General features: G+C 59.7%; 2 long non-coding RNA genes across 2 annotated transcripts in view; one reads left to right on the plus strand and one right to left on the minus strand.

The window, feature by feature from the left end:
* The window catches only part of LOC135580081 (uncharacterized), a 25,126-nt gene continuing 4,446 nt past the window's right edge, over positions 1–20,680 (minus strand). The window contains exon 3 of the long non-coding RNA XR_010474219.1: positions 1–6,768. This is a non-coding gene — a long non-coding RNA (uncharacterized LOC135580081). The remainder of the gene's footprint in view (positions 6,769–20,680) is intronic.
* On the plus strand, positions 15,019–16,691 carry LOC135580082 (uncharacterized). Its single transcript, XR_010474220.1, has 2 exons — positions 15,019–15,278; positions 16,316–16,691. It is a non-coding gene; the product is annotated as an uncharacterized LOC135580082 (long non-coding RNA).

A 20,680-nucleotide genomic window follows, 5' to 3' on the forward strand; every position in this document is an offset into this window, starting at 1 on the left:
GAGGTGGTGGAGGCAGTGTGTCCAGCTGCGGGGTCATGCACTCGCTGCTCGCTGTGTGCAGCTGGGAGCTGTTTGGGATGGACCCGGATGGTCGTCAGTTTTGTTTTGTTTTGTTTTTTAATAAATCAAGACAAAACATTTTTCTTAATTGCCTATTTTCCACATTTTAAGCAATCAAAATATTGTTTTTATTTAAAAATCTAGTTTTCTCCCAAAAAAGTAGAGTGCAAGCGAGCAGTAGGAGAAATCCCTCCAGTGTTTTAAGAGCAGCTCACAAAGAAACTTTCTTACGCCCTGATGTTTTTCTCATCCAAGCCAAAAGCCCTGAAATATGGAGAACGTCATGTATTTCAGCATGAGTCACTCACAGAGAACCGGCTGTTTCACCTACCCTGGTGGTGCTGGTGGTGCTGGTGTGCACTGGGGACAGTGAGGACAGAGGGGCAGTGGAGGCAGAGGGTCCTTCTGTGTGTTCTTGGGCTGAGGATGGACAGACACAGATCTGGGCAAGCAGGAGAGGGATGAAGAAAGATTGCTGCAGACCCGGAGCCTGAATCCTGCCTTCCCTTTCACCAGGGCTGCAGCCATTTCTGGGGGTGGAAAGGGGTTGCCTTGGAGCACCCGTTATGCTTTGAAGTTTTGTGGCATGAGCAAAATCCCCAGGGAGCTCATAAGCTCATCTGCAGGCATTAGTGCACACATGTGTGTGGTGCTGGCCATGCCACAGCCAGCTGGGTGGGAGCCATAGCACCCTGGCTATGGCAGACCCTGTGCCTGGTGTCCCCCAGGGCAGCAACCACATCTGAAAAGACCGAGGATGATCCTTATCACAGCCTTCCATCCCAGAGCATCCTGCGGGGGCTGGCGGGGCAGCAGGTTCCTCAGAGGGGAGGTTCTCATAAGGTCTTGCTCCTGAGGGACAAGGTTGCCATTTGCAAGTGGTGGGATAGAGGGACAGTCCCTCAGGGAGGGACTAGGGGGAAGCCTGAGCTTTCCCATTCCCAGCACACACATCCCGCTATTCTCCTGGCTCCCTGAGTGACCCTGATGTATCAACCCTGGTTTGCTCCTGCCCCAAGCCCTGGGGGAAGCAGGCAGAAGGGGTACTGCCATCCCGCAAGCATGGTCTCGAAGCAGAGACCACCGCCCTGGGGTGAAGGGTCCCTGGGATGCCCCAGATGCTGGGGGCGATGCCAGGAGACAGGGATGGTCCTCTCCACCTGCTCCAGGGCACCGTGCTGCCAGTGCTGGAGCCCAGCAGCCTTCCCGGAGGATGCATGGGGAGAAGCATTCCCTGAGCGGATAGTGCTCGGGCATGGCTGCAGGCTGCTTGTCCCAGAGCTGGGCTGGTGCACAGCCACGGCCGGGAGTACAGCGGGAGCAGCCAGCGCACCCCTCCCTGCCTCCTGGCCCCGCAGCGGCTGCGGTGCTGGAGCGGAGCCGGCCGGGCGTGCAGCGCTTCGCCAGCAGCACAAGGTGCACAGCGGGTCCGGGATCCACCCAGCCCGTGGCAGAGTAGGAGGGTCCTTGGCAGATGAGCTGCTGTTTTAAAATCCACAGCCGAGCCGGCTCCCTGCCCAACCTCAGCACGTGTTTGGTCTAGAGGCAAACAGCCTCCAGCACAAACTCAGCCTGTTGTAGCCTCCATTTTCCCGGCTCCATCTTCCCCGCTGCGCCTCAGTCCTGGTCCGCAGTTACCTCCCACGTGCCAGCGAAGGGCTCGGTGCAGCCGTGGCATCCTCTGGGTCCCCACGGACCACTCAGCACCACTGGCACGTGTCCCAATGTGGAAAGGAAAATAAGGTTCGGATGTCACCTCCCCAGTCAGGAGAGGAAAAATCTTTCCAACAAAACACGTTTTTAATTCCTCACCAAGCATAGCTGGCGTTGGACACCCCAGCCCCCCAGATTCCAAGCCAAAAAGGGAATTTTCCACCTACATCAAAGCAGAGCCACGTGATTTTGCGGGGACAGACATGGAGGACATGCCCTGCGCACCTGCCTGCCTCCTTGTTTTGGAAAGCAGTGGTGACTGTGAACAAGTGACAACTGAGGACTTCAAAGTCCCCTGCTCCCCACCATGCCAGTTTAGCCCCTCCTGCTTCCCTGGCACTCTATGCACTGTGGGATGCAGGGGGTACCTGGAGGACCTCCCCAGGGCTGATGGCCCCAAAGCTACCTTCTCTCACAGAGACGTGGCGTGAATGAGACCTGGCTGAACTCGTGGCACAGGTGAGGGCAAGTAGGCTACATGGGCCATGCCCATGCCACAGAGAGGCTAGAATCTGGGCAAGAGAGAGGGGATCTTTGGGATTTTTGGGCTACACGTCCACCCTGGCTCACTGCTGTCCTTCTTGCATAGCCCCACACCCCTCCTCTTCTGGGCCTGGGGCTGTTGAGGGTCAAGGAGGGTTTCTACAGGGCTGCAGTTGGGCTCTTTGGGGCTGTGAAGCTCTCCATGGGGCTGGGTCATCCCCTGTGGGCCATGGCACTATAGGGGCTCTGTTGGGCTGTGTGTGGGGCTGCCCCCAGGGCAGTGGGTAAGGGTCCACACAGCGAGGGAGCCCAGCTCTGCTGCCCAGGCACTCCCTGTGGCAAAGCCTTTTTGGACTCTGCCCTTCCAGGCTTACAGCCCAGGGGTGGGGGATAAGGAGATGCGGGGTGGTGGGCAGCCCCCCACACCACCCTGCCCAAGGCAGGGCTCAGATCAGCTTAGGGGACCGGTGTGGGGTGGCATGTGGGATGGCACAAGGTGCCCAGGGCCAGTAGAGAAGCACTAGGACAGTGCTGAGAGGAGGAGGAAGGAAAGCCCTCTTCACTGCCCTGGGGTTGGGGTCTGCCACTTCCCAGCAGGGACAGCGGCCCAGCCTTGCTCTGAGTCTTTGTGTGGATTTAGGGAGCTGAGATGCTCCTGAAGTCACCCAAATCCAGGTCTGACCCAGGAACTCTGCCCCAGTTCAGCCAGTGCAAATGGGGTCCCAGCAGGCATAGGGGTTCAGGGGACACCGGGGCTTGGAGGACATTGGAGGACTCTGGCTGTGCCCAGTCACCTCCCCCAGACCACCACTGCCCAGGGTGGGGAATAGCCTCCCCCAGCCCCCCTGCACCTCCCCATTAGCCCAATCTGATGCACTTCAAAGCCGGGAGGTAGCTGAGCTCCAGGCTCCCGGGCAGGAGCAGCCTGCCCTCGGGACATTAGTGGCAGGCACGGGGACATGCGGGCAGCCCGGGATGGTGGTGGGGATGGTGGGGGATTTCTCCGGGAATCTGCACTTCCCATAAAGGGGCTGGTTCCGGGAAGGCATTGAGGCTGTGATGCCTGCACCTGAGGCATCAATGGGACAATTATGGGGCCACTCAAACTGCCTGGGAACCTTTTTGTCCCCAGCCAGGTCTGCTTCCACCCGAAGGTGATTTGGGGATTCTTCTCCCCTCCAAGTCCACAATTGCAGGGTCATTTGCATCTAAAATGGGAGCTGGACCCTTTAGCAGCTTGTCTGCTCCTGATAGCAGGGGCTGGCTGCCTGCTCGGGCACTAAACACGCTAACGCAATCAGCGGAGCCAGAGGCTTCTGCATATCAAAGGTCCCCGGGCCCTCTTATAGCAGCTTCCCGGCCACAAACCTCCCCTCGGCCACCTTTCATCACTGCCAGGGGGGCTGTCACGCTGCTCCCTGGCTGCGGGGAAGCCCAAGGAAGAGGGATGGAGAAGGGCCACCAGCCCTCCCCAGGTGCCAGGATGGGGCCACTGCTGCGCTCTTCCCTGCACCCCTCTCCAGGACCCCACTGCTGAGGTTCCCTCCCCTGCAGGGCTGCATGGAGGAGCTTTTGTCCCCATGCAGGTCGTGGAGAAACGTGGCCATGGACAGGCCGAGGAGGGGGCTGCAGCCCCCACCACCCGCACAGGAGAGCTGTGGGGCCAGCAGAGGGCAAGAACACCCACAACCACAGTGACTCACGTGTGAGGTTACTAACAACATCCCAAAGGAAACTGGCTGGGGCAGCCCTGGCCCACATTCCCCGCTCCAGGGAGTGGTACTGTTCTCATCCCACTGCGAGGTGTTCCTAGGGAAAGGACTGGCAGCCCTGGTGCCACGTACTGGCAGGGCGAGCACCACTTGACACCCGCCTAACGGGGCACCAGGTACTGGAGGCTGGGTTGGGTGGCCTGGCTGTGGCTGCTGCATCCCCCAAGGCGTGCTTGCAGATTGACCATCATCTCCTTTTAGGAAAGTTCTTTCCTCCTTGCCCATCCTCCCTGCATCCCCCAGGGCCTCCCCATAGCACCTGCCGTGGGTGTGGAGAGGACACTGCCCCACAGCCCAAGGTGGCATCATGCTGCACCTGCCGGTGAGACAGACCTGAGCCACCTCTGCATCCAGAGGGATGCACTGAGTGCTCCCACACCACCCCACCGTAGGGCTGGTGGCCTTACGCCTCCTGCTCAGGAGGACCCTAGAGCCACCTCAGGTCACCGCATAATCCTTGCCATAGGCAGGTGATGGAGACCAAGCCCTTTCTGGATGGGGTCCTGGCTGTAGCTCTCCTAGTGTCCATCTACAGCAGTGTCGCAGGTCTGCTGAAGGGATGGCACGGTGCTCCTGGAGAGACATAAGAACACCTATACAGTGGCATGGGGTGCTGCCTGCACTGGCTTGGCGCCGTCTGGGGTGCTGGCCCACGGCTCCCAGCCGGCAGTTGCCTCTCATAGCAAACACAGCTGCTTCCCCATCCTTCTTCCTAACCTGCCGGTGGTGCCGGCATCAGTGCCAGTGACTGTTGCCATATGGTGCTGGTGTGTACACAGCGTCTGGGTATGCACAGTACAGCAGGAGTGCTTGCACCAGTGGGCTGCCTAGCCTCAAGGGGACCCAGCACCCCCAACCCTCTGCATCCTTTTGCAAGGAACAGAGTGTGGTACATTAGGTACCTACACAAGTGATGGGCCCCATCGCTGCCTGCCCAACACCTGTTCTGGCTTGCTGGAGGTGGGCTCCTGGCCATGCCAGATGCTGGACAAGGTGCCCTTGGGTCAGGGAAGTGGGTTTTGCTGTGCTTGTTGGCTGCTTGGTGCTGCCCAAGTGTGACCGGCAAGTGCAGCGGGATGCTGGGTGGCTGTGGCGGTCCCACCCTGGCAGGGAAAGCCAGTGGTGACTCACTGCCCTCACCAGCCCAGCCTGCTGAACGACTCCTCCCTCACCCCATCCCATGGCTCCCACTGGCCCCATACCCTCCATACAGCAATGGCTGCAGGCCCAGATCCTGCAGGGCACTGAGAGGATGCTGGTGGGGACACCGCCACCCACGGGGAATGTCCCCTGGGCCTGGGAATGGAGGGACCCTGTGTCCTGTGGCAAAGGCTGCACCATTGTCACCCTGCTCCTGTGCCCTGGCTTAGTGGTGCCAGACCCAGGACAGGGTCAGGAGAAAGTTGCCCTCCATCCCTTCCCCCCACCCCTGGAGCAATACAAACCCAAACCCTTTCAACTGGGTCCCTCCATTCTCCTGCTCCCGGCCAGTGCATGGGCAGGGAGGTGGGGAGCCCTTTTGGGACTGTCTTGCTCCCCAGAGCAGCGCCTGGGGCTGGACTGAGCCCTGTGCAGCCAACACCAGGTCTTGCAGGGTTGTACATATCCCAAAGAAAGGATGCAGGCAGCATCCAGGGAGGACAGAATGTTGGTCTGATCCCATTTTGGGAAGGGTGCTCTGGGCCCAGGACTGGGCAGGTAAGGATGGGGCGGCAGGCAGGACGTGGGGAGGAGACTGACTTTGGAAGCCTCCCCAGGAGGTTTTGTGGGGGTTAGCTCCTCTGTGTGGCTGCTGCTGCAAGGAGGTACCTGTCTCAGTGCAATGGTCCCTTGTAGTGTGCTCTGGTCTTGCCATGTCTGGGGTGGCAGCAAGCCCAAGAGCAGCCCCTGAGCGTCCATGAGGCCCAGAGCCCCCCCCCGACTGCAGCAGGGAGGACGTGGGATGGGGAGATTTATGCCCAGCGTCTGGCAGCATGCAAGCTTGGGGCACCAATGCTTTGATATTCCCATGGCTAAAAATGGGTCACATAAACCAGCACATGGAGCGAAGGACCCCAAAATTGGCACACCAGAGGATTGTGGGGTGACAGCACAACTGCTGATGGGGAGCTGCATGAGAAGATATGGTTAGTGGGGGCTGGTTTCTGCAGGCTGGGCAGTTGTATCTCAGCTCTGCTGGGTGGGTTATCTGGCAGTTTGCATTTTTGGGGGTCTCCCTGCAGCTTCTCTTCATCCTGGGGGCTGGGTATGGCAAGGGGTAGAGCAGAGGGATCAAAGGGGCGGGGGAAAGGAGCAGCTCGTGAATTGTGGGTCATTATCTGTTATTAACATCTGTAATCTCCCAGAGAGCAAACTGAGATTTACAGCCTGTTATTAGGCTGTTACTCAACCTGTTGTGCAACAGCTCAGTTTTAAAAAAACTGAATGTGATTAATAGCCTGCTAATAAGGGGGAAATCTCTCCTATTTAATGCAAACAGCCTCTGCCTGGGCACTCCAGGAAGGCATGGACTCACAGCCCAGGTTCTCAGGCTGGCTGCTGGTCTCCACCTGGGACCCTCTGTGCCATAGGACATGGAGGCTGGATGGGGGTCTTGGGCAGCAGTAGGTGCTGATCCTCCCCACAGGTCCGGGCTCTGGGGTCCTGAAAGCATCAGGGTGCGATCGGCACCTCCTCCCAGCGCTGACTCCATGCGGAAGGGGGTCCCGGCTGGTCCCTGGATCTCTCCTGTGGTCACCCTCTGGAAGACGTGGAAACTCTGAGTCAGCTGCGGTTCTTATCCAAGAATCTCACCTTTTGTTTGGCCGTGACTCGCACCTGACTCACTTTGACCCCACAGCTTCCTGTCCTCCTGCCTTTCACTGCCTGTGGTCTGAAGGGTGCCCTCTGCCCCCAGATGTCCCTATAGCTTCACCTCCTGGCTCTCACCCCTTTTTCCAGCCATCTGAAACAGCCATCTGTAAACACCTCCCTGGCCATGAGAACACGGCACTGGGATTGCTCCCCAGTTCCTGAACCCCTCTGCCCCCTGGGTCTTTGCCTCTCCGAGTTGTCCCTTGGTAGGATGGTGACAAGCAGGCACGTGTCGCATGGTTGTGTCCCCCAAAACAAATCTCTGGACACTATTTTCATCTCACCCGGACCCCAAGGAGACCTGTCCTTGGTTCAGGAGGGTGTTGTCAGCACAGTTACAGGTGGAAGACAAGATGCCAAAAGCCCACTTGAGCTTTGCAGCCTGGACCAAAACCCTGCCCACTCATTCTGTTGATGGCCTCACTCTACCAGCTTTGACCTGATGACTGAGCACCGTGGTTAATTGGATTGTAGCTGGTCCTGTTCTTGCCCTTGCTGCCAGCCCAAGTCCTGCCTGTGCTCCCAGGAAACTCCAGGAAAGCCACCGGTAGGGACCCACCTCCCTGCAGCCTTTTCCTCTCCCTGCGGCATTAAATCCCTTGGCCGTTTCCCTTAGGGAACATGCTGGCCCTGCCCAGAGGGACTTGCAAGCTCTGCCCCGGGTGAAGAATGTGGGTGCCTGGGAACTGCTGCTGTCTGCTCCTGTGGGATCTTCTCCATCCCCAGCTGAAGGCAATGTTGCCTGCAAATGCTGGTGCTCCAGGTCTTGTCAGCAATAACCGGTCTCCAGAGCTGTCCTCTGCATGTCCCAGGGTGACTGGAGGCACCTGGGAGTGCAGAAGCAGCTCGTGCCACTTCCAAATGACACCTTAGGAGGACCCAGGGGTCACAGGGCAGCTTCTTCCAGCAGCATGAAGCCTGTTTGGGAGCAAAAACACCTGGGGCTGGGCTAGGGGGCTTGGAGGGAAGTGGGGGCATGAACAGTATCCATGGGTACTAGGAGAGTGGCATGTCACAGTGGGAGACACAAGCCCAGAGCTGGGATCCCCACTTCCCATGCCCCTCCACCCTGCAAGCTCAGGCAGCTTTTCTTCATCCTGCCCAGCCACTAGTGATCACCCATGGAGCTGCCACCCACCACTGTCACCCAGTGCAGGGCAGCAGTGGGCAGGGGCTGAGCACATGGCCCCTGGGCTCCCAAAAGCATCCCAGGACAGCTGCTGCTGCCAGCCAGGCAGGCAGCCGCATCGTGCCAGCCTGCCACATGGTTGCTCAATGCTGCGGAGGAGGGCGAGCTGAACCCGTCCTGGAGACCCACGCACTAATTAGGGCCTTGGCGGTGCCTCGTCAGCAGGGCACCCGCGCTGCCCCGACTGAGCGTCGCTGTGCGCAGCGCGGTGCACGCGGCGCTGGAGCCCGGCCGTGCTGGCAGGCCTGGCCCTGCCTGTAACTCACGTGGCGCAGCGGCCGGGCTGCATTTTCCACATTCCTCCCAGCTCTGAGTCACCGGCACCTCCGCTGCCAAAATCTTTACCCGCACCCAGCCGTGCTGACAGCCCACGCCAGCTCCAGCGGTTGTGCGCGGCTGCATGCAAGTGCCAACCCCCTGGGGATCCCTCTCCTGCCCTGGGGCTGGGTTTCCCACCCTGGACCCCAGCAACACAGGGAAACACTCCTGCCCCGCCCTAGGAAAGCTTTGGTGCTGGGCGTCCTGCACCCCATAGGGAGCTGGGGAGCACCCATCCTTGTCCCCTTCGCCCCAAGCAGCCTGGGGGAGGGATTTGTACCCTATGCCACTGCTCAGGGACATAGCACCCAGGCTCTGGGCACAGCATGCAGCCTCGCTAACCTCCTGTCACCTCCTGCACCAGCTCGACATGATTCTTTCGAAGAGTGCAGCGGTGCTGCCAGCAACCTCACCCTGCCGGCAGCCAGCCCAGCCCGGCCCCGGCCCCTGCTCGGGGCCACCTGCGCTGCCCCACATCCCTGTCCAGGCACAGCAGGAGTGTCACCTCTCAGGACCGGGGATGGACAGTACTTGCAAAAGTAGCCGCAACCAAGGACTTGGGCACATGTGAAGTGCTTAGTTCATGGCACTGGGTGCTGGGGAACAGGTGGGGCTGGGGTATAGAGGGAGGGGTGTAGAGTATGGGGCTCCCCGCTACATGCCCCCCCCCGGCTAGCCATATGGGATGGCTCGCTGTCAGCAAGGAGTGCACGTGCCTCTCCTGCGGCCTGCTTGTCCCTCCTGGCATGGCACTCACCAAATCCACTCCAGGACCCAGCAAAGCTGTACCAGGGATTGCCAAAAGCTGGCCCAATGCCTGTGTGCACTGCAAAGTGCGTGTGGTGTTAGGGCATGTGCCTGTCCACCTGCACCACACATACATATGCAAGTGTCCCCAGTAGCAGTTCCCAGCGGGCAGCGGGTGCCGCTGAGCACCGCTGGCTCACTCCGCAGCGGGCTGGTGAGCTGTCATGCGAGCAGGTGGCTGGGGTGCAGCCCCAAGCCCTTCCTGGAGCCTCTCCCTGAAATGGTGGCTCCAAGCCGTGACACAGGGGCCGAGCTGTCTCTTTCCGCCTGTTTCCCAGCCTGTCAAGCCAGTCATGTCAGGTCTTGTTGAGATTTCCCGAATGGCTGCTTGGCACCTGCCCTTCCCCGTCCGGATGGGCAAGTTCCTGGAGCATCAAGCCAGGGCAACATATTGCCCTGGCCCCTGCCAAGCCTCCCCAGCTCCGTGCCCTGGCTCCAGCATCCTGCCACAGTGTTGGCCCCCATGGTGCCACAGCCACCCTGCCTGGGTGATGCTGGGTTGGTGGCAAGAGAGCAGGGCTGCGAGTGTCGGCGGCAGGCGGGCACTGAGTCACGCCAGGGCTTGGTGGTGTGGGGAAAAACCTGCCGCCTCTCTTCTGGGCGGTTTGGGCAGCTGGACTGGCTGAGCAAGTCAGGCTCAGGCGGGCAATGCAGGTGCTGTTTGTTCACCGCTGCAGCTGGAGGACGTGCCGGCAGGATTTGTGCTAGTGGGAACAGCCATCTCCTGCTACCAGAGCCTGAGGACAAGTGTCCACTGCGGCCAGACAGGAGGTCACGGGCTGCCTGGGGCTGGAAGCCAGGCAGGCAGAGCCAGGCTGGGATGGCTCCAGTGAGCCAGGCTCTCCATCCCACTGTGCAGGATGGTACTGGCCACATGGGGATGCTCAGCCTTGGTGAGAGGCCAGACTTTTGGCCAAATTCACATTGCCCATGGAAAACCCCTTCCTGCCAGAGCCATCCACAGCTCCACATAGGGGTTGAGGATGTAGTTTTGAGCAGAGGGTGTAGCCGTGACTGCAGGTGGGCACATGGGAGCCACTTGCCATGCTGTGCCAAGCCCTGCCATGCCTCCCTCTTCCCGCAGCCTGCCTGGGACAACTCAGACTGTGCCACCACAGCTCATGCCCACCCCACCCACTTCGGCACATGGGGAAACCACGGCAAAGAGCGTGGCAGAAGAGATGAAAGACGCGCTGGGTTAAGCATGGGCACTGAGCCAGCAGCCCTGCCCAGCCCTGCACAGTCCCAGAGCATCCTTTGGGGAGAGCTGGAGGGTGGGACTCAGGTATCATAGCTATGCTAGACGCATTTCAGTGTCCTGGGGACATCCTCCTCCAGGCCATTCTAGACTGTGCCTCCATGCCCTCCTGCCCATGCCAGGCAGGACACAGGCTTTTGGCTGGGGCAAGGGAGGTGCAGGCTCCCAGGGACACAAACCTGCTCCATTATTCCCACAGCCAGTGATTAGCATTGCTGCCAGGGTCTGTGATCATCTGCAGCTCTCCCTGCCTGGCACAGGGACTGCCTGCGGAACACAGGGACAGTTGAAGTCCTGGAGGGGCAATCCCCCGGCAGGGAGACAGAGGGACCCCCAGGCTAAAAGCCCCCTTGGTACCCTTGCCAGACCAGGGATTGCGTTCCCAGCAGAGGGATGGAAGGGCTCCTTCATCCCAAACCTTTCCAGGAGCCCATCGGGTGTGGTGTCCTGGCAGCCGCTGCACAGGGTGCTGGGTGCCAGGGCAGGAGGTAAATGAAGAGGGAACTGCTGGGGCAGTCCACGGGATGGAGGAGTGAGGCTGGTCAGCCCAACTGCTGAGCCAGGGTCTCCTCCGTGAGCAAACAAGGCCAGATCCTGGCTGGTGTAAGATGGATAGAGCCCCATGATGCCCAGAGGCTGGGCCCTTGAGCTCAGCTCTCAGTCACTAATGATGTCCCTCCCATCCCTGTCACTGACATCTGGTTAATGGGCCCTGCAGCTCCTGCTGGGAAGGTGCAGGGAAACTTGCCATGCTGTGGCCATAACCCTTCCCTGCCTGGGCTCCCACAACGTGCCTTACACCCTCTCCTTGCCGGCACCCAGAGGGTGAGGATGCACCAGACATAGGGACCCTGACTTTGGGACCACTGATGAGTCTAGATGCCTCAGCAGGGCCAGAATGTGCCCAGCTTGTGTGGTCCTGGGGAGTGGGCTAGGGGACGGCCATGCTGGGGAGACCCAAAGTTCCCCAGGTGAGACAGCAGTGATTTGAATCATTGGAGGAATGTAGACCTGGGCACAAGAGGGTGGCAGAGCCTGACACACACAGGATTGTGCAGAGCATGAGCTCATCACCTGCAGCAGCATGAGAGCAGCATCTGGGACCCCTGCCCGGGCTCCAGCGCTGGCAGATCACAGCAGTGTCCAACGTAAAGGTGCTGGACACAAGGACTCCAAGAAGCTCACTGTGTCTCTGTTGTCCCCCACATTGTCCTGCCGTCACCCCATAAATGATGCTTGCCTGGGGCCAGGACAGGTAGAGCAGCATCCCCAGCCTGTCATTTCAGCTCTAATTGGATTCCCTGCTGTTCCCCTTCATCAGAGCTGAATGAGGGGCCACTTAATGAGAGGACCGTGATTAGCGGGGCAGGGGGCTGGCTCTGGGCACAGGGAGGCTTGGCTGGGATGGGTAATGACAGGCTTTTGTCCCCTCTGCTCCTGCCCCCAACAGAGACAGGTGGATGACGATGCCCCAGGCAAAGAGTGGGTACCAAAGGGCTGAACTCAGCAAGTCTTGGCCATTCCCACCCCCCTGCAGTGCAACTTTAAGGGGATGCCTCTGCTGCTGGAGCCTGGTCAGGGACCCAGGAGTCCTGGCTCTGGCTGGCTGCCCAGCCCCAGAGTGGTAAGACAATCCAGCACCCCTCTGGGGATCCTGGTCCCAGCTGGGAAACCCATCCAGCCATTAGATCCTGTCTTGGGACACTATATTTCTGGGATGGATGCCTGGACAGTGAGCTCCAGCCTGCATCAGCCCCGGGCCAAAGCAGCATGGAGTACAGAGATACATGGGGCCAGTTTCATCTCATGCTGCTCACCCACACAGGGACCAGCATATGGGTAGACATCAGCTGGCACCATTGCAGACATATATATATTCGAGCCCATGGCTGCTGGGATGCAGGGACAGGGTCTGGCTCTGCATGGGCTGAGCTGGATGCTGTACCTGGGAGCAGCCAGGAAAGAGCAGGGAGAGGAGTGGGACCAGCTCCCACCCTGCTGTGGGTGCTGAGAGTGCTCTCAGGCCTTTGGGGACAGAAGTGCAGGTACCCACAAGGCCAGCACTCAGACATGCTTCAGCTCTGCCAGGGTCCTGCACCCTGTCAGACCGCAAGGACACAGGGAGCCCAGGCTGGACATGGTGTGCACAGGCAGAACCCTGCGGTGGGACCCTGGTACACCCAGCACACCGGGCAGGCATCATGCCTGCATCCTGGCAAGTGGGCGTGTGAAGAGGCAGACAGATCGCGTGTGATGGGCTGGGGATAATTCACTGCTCCTGAGGAGAGAAATCCTCCACCTGGAAAAGAATCTGCCCCCCTTCACTCTCAGCCCAGGAGGCTGCAGGGCCCGGAGGGGCAGGGAGAGGTGTGCAGGTGGGCTACTGAGCTATGAGCCTGAGCAGGCAGCCCCCTTGCTGGGCGAGGGCACTCAGGGTGCCGCTGTACCTGACTGGGAGCTCTCTGCTCCATAGATGCAAGTCTGGATGCAACAGTGGGATGCTGGGGAGGAAGCTTGGCATTGGTGCCAGCTGCTCACCCACCCTGCAGCTGCACATGCCCACCTGTCACGGTCAGCACTGTCCCTATGCTGGGGACACATGCTGGGGTGAGCTGGAAGGTGCTTCCTGATCCCAACGACCACCAGCCACCAAGAGTTCCCATCTCAGCATATGAGTGGGAGGGTGATCTTGGCAGGGTGTGGTGCTCTGGGAAAAGGCTGTGCTGGGCAGTGTTGAGAGGACTGGGAGCCAGAGTGGCTTGAGGGCTCACGGGGATGGTATAACCTGCATGCCTCGGCCTATCACGGCTGCATTAGGGAAGCTGGCTGCATGGCAGGCCCTGGCATGAAGAAGCATCTTTGCAGAACACCTCTCTTGTCTCCCAGAGGATGCAGCATGTTCTCCTGTGTGTGTCCCAGCCCTGGGGCTGACAAGTGTGCACAGACACGTATGTGCGTGTACACATATGTAAGAGTATGTGCACGTGACACACCTTCAGTTGGGGCTAATTAGGTCGTGAGCTAATAAGCAAGCAACCTTCCCATGTTGGCTTTCTGGAGACAGAAAAGGAGACAAGTAAGGAGCTGGGGGGACACAGCTCACCCTCCAGCATCCCTGCCAGCTACCCCTGGACCACAAGCAGCCTCACACAAGTGTCAGGGATAGATGTCTCCTGGAGGGAGCTGGCAGGGCTTTCCCCATCTCCAGCCAGGTACCCTCATCCCTGTCCCCCCCATCCACAGCTGCTTGCCTTCCTTGTGACCAGACCAATTTCCCGAGGACAACGCAGCAAGAATGCTGGAGCAGGCTGCCAGGCTGGGGGAGGTTGACTCTGAGCCTGGCCCCATGCAGCTCGGTGGCCTCAGCTCCCCAGAGTGGATGGACACACCAGGGGTCATGGGGAAACCATATTTCCACACCAGGCAGCCTGCCTGCAGCAGGCAGAACTGCAGTGGTGTGTGCGGTCCTCTCCCCGGCACGGCTGCCCTTACCTGCTGGTCCCTGTATTGCCCCGCCATCCTGCTCCACACAAACATTCCCTCACTCCCAGCCATGGTAAATATTGTTGCAGGGCAAACAGTGAATCAGCCCCCTTTGTTTGAGTGCTGCTGGCAGCCCCGGCTTGTTCGACTGCTGTTTAATGGCTCTCCAGTTGTGTACCCTGGAGCTACTCATTAACCCCAGGCTGCAGATGGTGATGAGAACGGATCTGAGCCAGCCAGGAACAGTTTGCCAGTGCTGGGGACTGGCTCCAGGCAAATTCTGGTGACCTTTTACCGGATGCCAATGTGCCAGAGGTTTCCTTCACACTTCTGCAAGGTGTGGCCAACCCACTGTCAGTCCAGCGTGCCCACAGACCCACACAGCATGGCATGGTACAGCACAGTGGGGCTCTGCTTGAGGCAGCATCCTCATCAGAGCATCCCACCCAACTCAGCCCATGCTCCTGGGACAGTCATGAGACACCAAGGAGCTGCTGGCTCTTGTGGAGGGATGCTCAAGCCCCTGTATGTGGCAGGCAGGTTGGAGACATCCCATGCTGGGAACCATGCAGCAGAGGGCTATGCAGCACAGCTCCAGCAGGTTGCTTGGGACCAGGTGGAAATGAGCAGTGGGAGGCCCTGGGACGTGCAGGGTGTGGGACAGGGGCTGGAAATGGGCAGCCCAGGAAGGACTGGGAGGAACTGGCCAAAAGCCTGTCCCAGAGTACAGAGATAGGGGCAGGTTGGGGCACAGAGCTGTTGCTCTGCCTGTGATGTCTTCCCACCAGCTGCAGAGAGGCTGTGCATCCTACAGAACGTCCTCATTCCCAGGGTGCACCCACAGAGCCCCAGAGCTCCCAGCTGCTGAGTGTGGGAGGGGGCAAATGCATCCAGGTGTGCACAGGCCAGTCTCAGTATGGGGTGGTTCCACAGCAGAGATGCCAGGACACTTGTGGTGGGCAGGCAGGGGTGGAGCTGGGGCAGGACCCTGTCCACCATCCCTGTTGGGCAGCACAGGACCTGGCTGTACTGCCAGCAGAGGGGACAGCCCAGGGAGGACTGCAGGGAATGCACGGGGCACCCAGCACGCTGGAGCTGGAGACATGCTGCCAGGAAGGCCCCAATAAACATCTAGTCTCTCTGTTTATTTGTGACCAAGGATATTTATACTGCAAAGTCCTTTAAATTAAGCTGGGGACACACCCAGGCACCATCCAGTGCTGACGGCTGTGCAGGAGCTCCCAGCACAGCCAGCATCAGCACGGGTGGTGAGTGCACCAGTGGCACCAGATGTGCCCCAGGACCAGGACATCCAGGACCAACACCCACCATGGGGCACAAGGTACAACAGCATGGCTGTGGGGATGGCAGTGCTTCTCCTGGGGGGCAGGATGAGGTCAGCGCCCCTGGAGGGACAGGGCTGCCCAGGGTGATGACACAGGCTCCACGCCCATGCAGCAAGGATGTCGGTGCCACTGGGGCAGGTCTACATCTCCCCCACCCCAAAGCACCCTGGGCTAAGCCAGTACCTTCCCATGCCAGTGCTCAGGGCTTTGCTGTGCTGGTTATGGGATCTGAAACAACCTCGGGGCTACGTCCTGAAATTACGGCTCGAAGCTCAGCCACGGTTGGCCTGGGAGAGTCCCGGGGCCGTGGGACACGCTGCGCCACCCCGGCTCCGTAGGTTTTGGCCCCTGTCCCCATGTTCCGCAGTCTCCCTGTCCCCTCCAGCCGCTGGTCGCCCGCCCCGCCGCCGCGGTGTCTGCCTCCCTCTGCCGGCAGCGGGACACCCGCCGCTCTCCCTACCGCTCCCTGGCGCTTCGAGCTCCGGGGTTTGTGGTCCCTCAGCACCAAGGTAGCACTGTCTCCTGACCGCCAGGCCCGCTGCTCCTTTTTTCCCCTCCACCCAGCTTTGGGTGAAATTCGGCATGTTGTTCCCACGCACTTTCTGGCATCTCAATGTGTCTCTCGGTCCTCGCCACTTTGGATGGCATTGTCTGCAGGGCTGGGTCTGCAGAGCTTCGTCAGCAGTGGCTTGGCATGGCCCCTGCCCTCTGGTGAAGTGTAGAGCAACCTCCAGGCACCCACAGGCCTGGCTGCTCCATGTCTTATGTGGACCATCTGTGAGGTGCTGTGGGCGCTGCCCTGAGCATCGCTCAGTGCCTGCAGCCCTGTGCTGTGTGGATGTGCCACTGTGCTCATCTCACTAGACCACTTGCTGGTCTGCCCAGTGTTATTATCAAGTGAATTCCTTGTCTCAAAAAGGGACCTGACAGGTTTGGACAGGCGGGGCCAAGTTTCCACGAGGCAAAGGCAACGTGCCCTGCCCATTCAGTCTTTATTCATTAGATCCCATCTCAGTTTCCCCTTTTTCTCCAGGACAGATGTGATGCCAGCCAGCCTGTGATTACTCTCGACAGTTAAGACAGCCCCATGTCCTCCTATAAATTTGCTGCGCCTCATCCCGCTCTGACACTGTGTCTTTCAGCTCCAGCTTGTCCTAAAATCCCTGCCTCTTGGACCAAAATAAGTCCTGAACAACTCTACCTCTGAGCAGTAGAAGCTCAGGGCTGGCCAGTGTGAACAGTGTCCACATGCTCATCACCTCAGCATCCTACCCCACCTCATGGGGACCACGGACCTGGGTGCTCCCCTGGCCTAGCCCATCCCTTACAGCCTTCTGCAGCTCTCCCCTCTGTCCCCTGCTTCCCTTACTGCTGCCAGGTCACATTAAATGCTGCAAAGCTTCATGGCAGAGACTAGTTGTGCCTGGAGGATGCATGTTCACGGGCACTCCAGAGCTTGTTTTCAGATGCTCTCAGCAGCACAGTGCAGGGATATCTGGATTTTATCTGCTGTGAATGGTCCCAAAGCGAGTCACCCCTCAGCACTACGTGAAGCCACTACAGGCCCCAAGCTCCTGCAAGCTCTCCTCAGTGACATGGGCAATGCTGGGCTCAATGGGTGCCCAGCTGCAGGGGAGCACCAGCATACACAAAGCATGGGGCACCACAGGAGGAGACAGCCCTTGTCTCTGCCAGCAGCGGGGACGCCGGGGACCCACGCCGAGCTGTCCCCACTGCTCGCAGGGGACAGTCTCCCTGAGGGTGTCACAAGAGCCGGGCAGGATTCGGCCCCGACTGTTTCGCCGGCGGCTGCAGTGAGCGGCAGGTGTCCGCAGAGGGAGCCCGGCCCCTTCCCAGCCCTCCCGGCGGCGGGGGCACAGCCTGGCACCCGTCCCCCTCCGCCTCCCTTGCCCCTCTCCGGCGGGCAGCTCCCCCCGGCCCCTCCTCCTGTGAGATGGGAGTGCGGGTCCTCAGCACCCGCCGGGTCCCCCGGGGTCCCCTCCGCGGAGCGGGGGTGAGCAGGGGGTCGGGCGGGCAGAGGAGCGATCCTTCCCGGGCACGGCGGGGTCCCACTGTGCGGTGCCCACATGGTGCCCCTGCCTTTGTCCCTCTGCACCTGCACTGGGGAGATCCCCCGTCACTTAGGGGGTCCCCAGCGCTTCTGTCTGGCCGAGCCTGCAGACAGCAGCAGTAGCACTCACATCCACCAGCACTGGGAATTCTTCCCATCTTGTCATCCATGAACTTCAACCACCAAGTCCTACAGCTGCCCTCTCCCACGCTGTGACCCCCACTCCAAACACAGCTGGTGTTTGTTTTGCACCAGGAGGTGATGGTTTGTCTTGATCCCAGTGAGAAAGGCACTCAGATTCTTTCATTGTCATTTAAAATGCTATTTGTTAGAGCTCACACTATAGACTACTACAGATAAACTAAGATGCTTTCAGATGCAGGAAGCCTGAGCTGTGCAGTGTCAAACAGACCTCTGATCCACACACACCACACCATGTAGACCCCGTTGGTGGAAAGGGTTATCCCATTTTAGTCATTTGAGCTATTACAGAATTTCTTAGAGGAGCGTTATTCATTATTTCTATTGCCAAAGAGTAAGATTCTCACATGAGAACTTCTTGCTATTTTAGATTAAAGATACAGATACGTACGTGGCAGAGAGCAGGTAGGAGCTCCCTGCAGATTCCTCTGCTACAGCCCGGCTTCTAACCTGGCTGAACTTACCCCACAGCCAAAAGGTGCCCACAGCGCAGGTCTGGCCCTGCTCAAGCTTGCTGTTAAGCGGTTTACTAACTCCTCAGCATACCATAGTCTCTTGGCCAGGACCCTGCAGCACCCTGGCTGGAGAGAGGTGTCAGAGGTGCAGGGGGCTCTGCTATTTCCCAGGGCACCCAGCCCCACACCATCACTGTGCGTCCCCCCACGGTCCCGCTCCAGGGATGCCTGGCTGAATTCCCCACGGGGAATTTCAGCAGGGGTCTGGGGCATGATGTGATGGAGGATGGGTGAGGAGACACATTGGCATGGATGGTTACACCACGTGCATGCCCCGAGGGGAACCGAAACCCCTGTGTCACGCAGGATGAAGCACTGCAGTGTGAGCTGGGCCGGCAGCACCTCTTCCTCCTTGCTGCCCCAAGGATGCAGAGGAGACAGGCTTGGTGCCTGTCACCAAGGTCCTGCATTGGCAAATGCCATATGTGGGCAAGTGCTGGTTGCTGCTTTCCCAGACTGGTGCAACCACTGCCCCCTATCCCTCACCCCCGTGCGCTCCCTGTGGGAATGCCACAACCCTGCACCCCACAGACGCTGCACAGCCCAGTCCCAGCAGCCAGACCTGATTTACCACGGGGTGCCTGCCTGCCCACTGCTTCCAGGGGACCTGGCACTGGCCTGGGCAGGGCAGTAATACCAGCCCCTTCTGCCAGGGGCCAAGAGCTGGCTGGCCAGACTGGGAAGGGGGAGCCAGCAGCAGAGAAACATGAACCTGGTCCCTGTGTATGGCTGGCTTGTGGTGTAGCAGAAATGGGGACAGGAACAGGGATGGGGTTGGGGTAACACCCCGCAGCAAGTGGCTGGCTGCCAAGTTGCAAAAGGAGCTGGGAGCAGCTCTGCAAGCCCTGCCCAGCCTCTGGGCACCAGCTATCCCTGTCCAGGGGCAACAGGTGTGTTTGCAGAGCCTCGGGGCTGCAGCTGCACACCCTCCCCAGGCAGAGCACCCATGGGTGCACTGGAGCTGGGTAGAGCTTGGGGGAGACAGTCCCTGGGGCAGTGCTTGTCCCAGCCTGGGATCAGCAGCCCATGGGTGGTGGGCTGAGTGCTGCAGCAGGATGGCAGCCACCTCCAGCTGCTCCAGGTCTGTGGGGCACTGTCATGGGATAGCTCCCAGAAGCCAGGCAGTGAGGGGAGTGGGGACAGCTATTTTGGGCAGCCCAAGGCACCCCAGCTGTCCTGCTTTCTGCAGCACAGAGCCTGCACTGGGGCAGGGACCCGGGTACTGTCCTGGGCAGCATTAGGGGAGGTGCACATACTTCCCACAAGGTCCCCAGCACCCCTCTGCCCCTTGCACCCAGAGGAGAGCCACATCCCAGGGATGAGGCAGCCCAGAGCAGAGCTGACATGGATGAAGCTAAACTCATCCAGACAGTTCTGTGCCTCCCAGCCAGGTGCAACCAGGGCAGAGGGAGGAACAACAGCCTCAGGACCTGCAGCTGAAGTATGAGCTCCCAGCCACGGAGCCCTTGTCTGCACTCAAGGCTGTCCCTGCCAGCCGCACATCTCCAGTGTCAAACAAAAGCCCTGCGCTGTGAGCTGGGTGCCGTGTGAGTGCTGCTGAGACAGGTTGCAGGGGACCAGCACAGGGCAGTGTGGCAGCCCAGCTTCATCCCCTGTAGCTGCTGCCCTGGGACGCTGCGGGTTTGCCCACCCATCTGACTGTCCATCCAAGCCAGAGCTTCCTCCAGGCTGGCTGGATTCTCCATGAGGGACTTTTCCTGTGCCACTAGTGGGCACCAAGATGGAAAGTCCCCAGGAGCTGTGCCTGTGCTGCTGTTGTCGCAGATCCCTGTGGCTGGGAGCAACGATGCCCACAGAATCTCCTCCCGTGGCTGACACCACCCACCCACCCTGGCACTCGCTCAGCTAAAGCGGGGAGCCAGAGGGGGTGTGAGCTGCTGGCAAAGCCCCGGGCAGGGGCACGGCAGGACCCGGGGGGGAACCAAGCCTGGAACTGGGTGAGAGGGGCAGCTCTCAGCACAGCAGGGACAGGAGTCCCAGGATGCAAGGGTGTGCCAGGGCAGGAGTATGGCACTGCCACATGGCATTGCAACCATACCAGGTCTTTGCTAGGGAGCAAAGTGGCTCTCATGATATGGCTTCAAATTGCTGGCAAATCAGGGACAGTTTTGGGGGCTTTCCAAGTGTTCTGATACCATCATGGGAGCCATGGGGAGGGAAATGACATGTTGTCATGGACCACTTCCTCTCTTCCTATGCTGGGAAGGATGAGGAAGACATGCTGGGGAGAAATGAAAGAGAAAGCTAGAAGGGCAAAACACAAGCTCATGCCTCTTGCCTGGAGCTTCCCATTCCGCATTGCAGGGTCCTTCCTGATAATGCAGGGGTGACTGCCATCCCCAGAGAGGGCATATCCAGCATGTGTGGGGACTTCTACCTCCATCTCCCCATCCCAATGACAGTGGGTGTTTCCTGCCAGCCCACTCCTGCTCCGGGCTCCAGTGCTGAGGTGGGAAGCTGGGGGACTGGGACAAGGGTCACCCCAGAGCACGTGGTCCCCCAGTCTCCGCAGCTCGACAGGCAGCCCAGTCCCCTCTGGAGCTGGCCTGCAGCCTGAGGAGCTGGAAGCTGCTTTTGATAAGCTGGTTTA

The sequence above is a fragment of the Columba livia genome, chromosome 8 (assembly GCF_036013475.1).
Source record: "Columba livia isolate bColLiv1 breed racing homer chromosome 8, bColLiv1.pat.W.v2, whole genome shotgun sequence".
NCBI classification, from domain to species: Eukaryota; Metazoa; Chordata; class Aves; order Columbiformes; family Columbidae; genus Columba; species Columba livia.